Source organism: Lipotes vexillifer, unplaced genomic scaffold (assembly GCF_000442215.2).
Source record: "Lipotes vexillifer unplaced genomic scaffold, Lipotes_vexillifer_v1.1 scaffold592, whole genome shotgun sequence".
NCBI classification, from domain to species: Eukaryota; Metazoa; Chordata; class Mammalia; order Artiodactyla; family Lipotidae; genus Lipotes; species Lipotes vexillifer.
Window position 1 is genome coordinate 242515 of NW_006782534.1, and position 6000 is coordinate 248514.

At 35.3% G+C, this 6000-nt stretch overlaps 1 pseudogene; it reads left to right on the plus strand.

Moving 5' to 3' along the window:
- Window positions 1-684: 684 nt before the first annotated feature.
- Window positions 685-2319, plus strand: LOC103084872 (adenylosuccinate synthetase isozyme 2-like; annotated as a pseudogene).
- Window positions 2320-6000: the final 3681 nt, after the last annotated feature.

Sequence of the window (6000 nt, forward strand, 5' to 3'; positions counted from 1 at the left end):
CTTGTTCAAATTCTATTTACAAATGTCTTTACCATTGCAGTGTCTACTGACTTCAAAGTATTCTTCATTTTTAAAACAAATAAAAGTTCAAAGATTAAATTTGCTTTCTTGCCAGAATGATGAAACAAAAAAATCAACTATTTCATATTTACTGTACAAGTAACATATTCTTATTCCTTATATGTTTGCTTGTCAGAATGCCAAAGAACATGATTAATTTTTTTCCTCTTTATTTATTCATTTATTCACAACTGAATGATTTTATTGAAAACACTATTTTTAAAAACATATGTTGGTATCAACTAGATTATAGGGATGAATCTGATCTGGGTTCTTCCTTTAGATGGTCCACACTCTTATAAAGAATGTCCATAATCTGTAGTCATTACAGGGGAATTCATTATTTATTTATTTATTTTCAGTAAAAGGTTCACTCCGATAGAAGGTAGATAAAAATTGGTCCCAGATACTATAACACCCTTAAAGTCCAAATAGACATACAACTGACATTTTCTTGGAGTTTCATATATTCCAGTATGTTAAATGAAGAAACCAACAATTCATTAATATTCGATGAATAAGACCTATGAGGCCAAATTAAATGTTGTCTTGCTTTCAACACATGTTCTTTATGGCATCAGGTTGATTTAAAATTACATTACTTAAAACAGACATTTGAGAGCAGCTCAGTTCATGCACTCCCGGCCGCCCGTGTCCCCTCCGGGCTCTCCTTGCGTCTGTGGAGCCATGGCATTCACCAAGACCAACCTGGCAGCATCCTCCTTGCCCAACAGCAACTGCAGGTGTCCAAGGCCGCGGTCCGGAGGGAAGCGGGTGACGGTGGTGCTCGGTGTGCAGTGGGGCGATGAGGGAAAGGTGGTCGATCTGCTGGTGCAGGCCACCAACATCATGTGCCGCTGCCAGGAAGAAAATAATGCTGGCCATACAGTTGTTGATTCTGTGGAGTATAATTTTTTTTGTTTGTTTTGCGGTACGCGGGCCTCTCACTGTTGTGGCCTCTCCCGTTGCGGAGCACAGGCTCTGGATGCGCAGGCTCAGCGGCCATGGCTCACGGGCCCAGACACTCCGTGGCATGTGGGATCTTTCCAGACCAGGGCACGAACCCGTGTCCCTTGCATCGGCAGGCGGACTCAACCACTGCGTCACCAGGGAAGCCCTGGAGTATAATTTTCATCTTTTACTTAGTGGTAAATCCAAATGTTACTGCATTCATTGCAAATGGTGTGGTAATTCATCTACCTGGATTGTTTGAGGAAGCAGAAAATAAATGTTCAAAAAGGAAAAGGTCTGGAAGGCTGGGGAAAAAGGCTTATTATATCTGAGAGAGCTCATGTTGTATTTGATTTTCACCAAGCAGCTGATGGCATCCAGGAACAACAGAGACAAGAACAAGCAGGAAAAATTTTGGGTACCACAGCAAAGGACACTGGCCCAGTTTATTCTTCCAAAGCTGCTCAGAGTGGACTCAGGATGTGCGATCTTGTTTCTGACTTTGGTGGCTTCTCTGAGAGGTTCAAAGTTTTGGCTAACCAGTACAAATCTATATAACCCACTCTGGAAATAGACATTGAAGGTGAATTACAAAAACTCAAGGGTTATATGGAAAGGATTAAACCAATGGTGAGAGACAGAGTTTATTTCCTCTATGAGGCTCTACATGGACCACCAAAGAAAATCTTGGTAGAAGGTGAAAATGTAGCACTACTAGATATTGATTTTGGAACTTACCCTTATGTAACCTCTTCGAACTGTACAGTTGGAGGTGTTTGTATTGGTTTGGGTATGCCCCCTCAAAATGTTGGAGAAGTGTATGGAGTTGTGAAAGCTTATATAACTAGAGTTGGTATTGGTGCCTTTCCTACAGAGCAAGACAATGAAATTGGAGAATTATTACAAACAAGGGGTAGAGACTTTGGTGTAACTACTGGAAGGAAAAGAAGGTGTGGCTGGTTGGATCTTGTTTTGCTCAAATATGCTTATATGATTAATGGATTTACTGCGTTGGCACTTACCAAACTGGATATTTTGGACAATTTTTGCAAATCAAAGTTGGAGTTGCATACAAGTTAGATCGTGAAATTATACTTCATTTCCCAGCAAACCAAGAAGTCTTAAATAAAGCTGAAGCTCAATATAAGACTCTCCCAAGATGGAAGACAGACATATCAAATCAAGGACTTTTAAAGAACTACTGTGAATGCACAAAATTATGTTCCATTTATTGAAGATGAGCTTCAAATTCCAGTTAAATGGACTGGTGTAGGTAAATCCAGAGAGTCTACGATTCAACTCTTTTAAGGATTTACAGTGATGCAAGAAACACTCCTTTAGAGGGGGGAAAGGATTTTCTTAAATATTTCATTTATAATATACAAATTTCAAGAACAAAGACACTGAAGTGAGTTTTAAGCCCTACAGTTCTTTCCAGTCTTTTAAGATGGTGTGGAGATACACTTCGGCATTTTCCAGTGTCAGCTTCCTTGGCTGGCATAATGGCCGAATCATTTGTTGCTCCTGCTACTCATGATGCCACATTTTCTTTTAATGCTTAGTAATAATATAATTAATGTTGTTTGAAATCTAGAATAGAATTACTTTCAATGTAGTTTTTCTTCATTATTGTTATTGTGTGTTCATAGGTTTTACCTCTACTGATTGGTAAGAACAATTAATGCAGTTTTGCACAAATATATTTACATTCTGATCATTCAATTCTGTCACTGCAATCTTTGTTGTTCAAAATAAAATGATGGGAGGAATCCTGTAAACTTCTGCAATGCTATAAATTCTGTTTAAGTTGTGAACTGTTTATTTTCTGCTGAGACCATTGCAAATTTGAGCTTTGGTGGTGGGAGGGGGTTATATTCATGGGTCCTTTAATTTCTATAGAACATAAAACTTATTTCTCTAAATTATTTAACACATTGAACATTTAGTTTAATGTTCAAAGAGAAAAAGTGTTCCCTAAAACAGCAATTGCAATGTTAAAAAAATTAGTCATTAAAAGATCTGTTGTGATATTTGGTGGAATTTTTCTTTAATTTCAGATATTAATTCTGAAATGTGTACCTTCTTTTTTTATCTTACCATTATCTGTAAGTCAAGTGGATTGATATTTCAACATTGTGCCTGCCAATATGCCTACAAAGTAATCTGTAAGTGTCCAAATGAACCCAAACTGTTGGTCATAATTTTGATCATGCCTTTATTTCTTCTTTCTTGAAAAAACAAAAGAGGTGTTATTTTGACTATTTGGCTTAACATATTGTGTTACAGATTATCCTTCAATGAACTACTTTAAATGTTTAAATTAGGTGCCACTTAAATTTATTTTATTGTACCATCAATAGCTGATTATAAAGAACCAACTATTTCTAGTAATAAATAAATAAATAAAACAGACCTTTGCACGAGATGGCAATTCAGGGCATGCTAGAACCAGCAGGTACTGGGTCGCAAGAGCTAACTGCTAAATTTTTAAGAATTTTGTAAGTTTGTTAACCTTGCTTTGATAACTTGAAATCAACGGTGGTGGGAGTATTTATACCATGGAAATTGACAAGTGGTACAAATCAGGAATTTTTATAACTCTCCACAAAGAGACGGCCATTAAAGAGTTGCCAGAACACCCCTGCAGCAATATTTCTAGTCTTAAATGTATGAGCAAATAAGATAGAAACACTCTAGAATCACACTCAGTATCATGTCATTTCTTGGGTTGCATATTAAGCTATAATCCTGGCCAGCCAAAAGGATAATAGATTTCAGTCCAGGAGAACAAAGCATTCCAGCACCACCCAGATTATATATTTGGGGTATATTACACCCTACAAAAAATCAATCTGGGTCTTTAAGAAATAGAATTCTCAATAAAAAATTTTCCTACTTGAGTCTGATACTCTACTTCATATTCATAAATGTAAAAAAAAAAAAAAAGAAGAGTAAACAAATTTCTGGGATAAATATTTGTGTAGATCAAATTTTACCACTTCTCTCTTAAGCCTAGAGAGTAAGGGTTATTATTATTGCTGTATTTTGGGCTCAAAATATTAGCGAACAAGGTACTATTGTCATAAAGCATGCAGTTTTACTATCATTTTATTAAAACAAGTTACCGCGCCCCTGACTGAACCTCTTACGTCAGACAGTTATAAATTGTAAATTTATGAATCTACACTTATTCAAAACTATCTCATATATTTATTTCTCTGAGAATCAATACCACTATTTTCCTCATATACTTTGAAAATAGAGCAAGAAAAAGAAAGCATTTGCCAAAAACTGTGTTACTATGATTTTAAGACCATGATTATTAATACACATGGGTCAGAAAATTTCAGTTCATGGTTCCCAGAGTGAAAATATCTCTGGCAGGCTACATATAGTATACATAAAAATACATACACGTTATAACATATGTACTGCCAAAATGCTCCAACTGTGCACACAGGGGCTGAGTTATGGTTGCTGGGAGAGATATAATTTACTTACTTTCACATCTTTCAGAATTTTACTATCCTGAAGACTTTGGTATTGTACGTTTAAATTTTTTTTAATATTGGAAGTGTTGTATATGATATAGAAATAATTCTATAAGCTTTTTAAGAAAATTACTAACCCCTAAACTCTGACTTGAGAGAAATGGATGACCAGAGAGAAGACAGATAACAAGGAAACCATGATATTGAACATCTACCCATTTCTTACCCCAAAGCGTTTATAGCTTTATTTCACATAAAGTATATATAATGTTGATTTGCATCCAGAATCTAATCAACCATCCTAAATTTTTCATTCCAACTAATGACAGAGTCCTTCAATGTATAATTGCCATTGCAATTTTAGAATAGTTTTTTTAAGGATGATCTAAATATTATGGAGAAGCAATTGCTACCAGTTATAGTGCTGGCATTTATATATAATATTGTTTCTTCATAAATATTGTTATATTCCATCAAAACGATATCTATCCCATTGCACTGAAGTGTTTATGTGCTTGTCGCCCCACACAAATGCACGCGCATTCGCAAACACACACGCACACACATGCGTGCGCACACACACAGTTTCTAGGTCCTTCTAAATTAAGGACTTTAATTATCTATGTTTGTATATGTAGCATCTAACAGTCCCTGATATATCATATTAAAAGTGTTTTAATAAAATGTGGAAAAGGAGCAATGTAATTTTCATTTGTAGATTTTAAAACTTTTGAATTTTGTATTTATATTCGGCATTAGTATATTGTAATTATTCATGTTTTCCAATAGCAATCTTGTGAAACAAGTCATGTCCCTCTCTGGGCAAGAAACTAAGGTCCATAGGACTTGTGAGTTAGTAGTGAGAGGCAATACCCTCATAGCTTCCTATAAACTTCATTACACCAAAGTTAAGGGGTTTTTTGTTTTTTTGTTTGTGGTGGGGGGGGGGGGGCTACCTGTCACTAGAAGTGCTCATTATTTCCTTAGAGAAACCTAAGGCTTTAGCCAAGGAAGTTCATGAAAACAAAAAGAAGGAGGGAATGAAAGGCAAGAATGTAAAATTAAAAAGTGAGGACAATAGGGGATGAAAGAAAAAGAGAAAGAAAAAAAGAAGGAAGATGCTAAAGTTCTGTAAACTCATTGGTCTTAATGACTACTTTTAAATTATCATTGCTTATCCCAGAAAACATGTCATTTCTTTCTATTTGTAAATATCTAACAAGTTTGTATGGAAAAAAAGGCAACCATGTAGAAGTCCACATATATATTATATTAAATCCAATAAAGAATATATACTCCACCTTTTCATTCAACAGGGCATGCTTTTAATTGGGTGAATGCCAAAGCTATCTATAAATTTGAAAAGCAGAAAAACAAATAAATATGGCTTTTATTGAATTTAATGAGGTGGTAAACAAGAAAATGAGTTTCAAACATCTTTAGTGATTTCTTGTCTTATTAGCTTCTATTGTGAGGTAATAACTACACACTCACACAC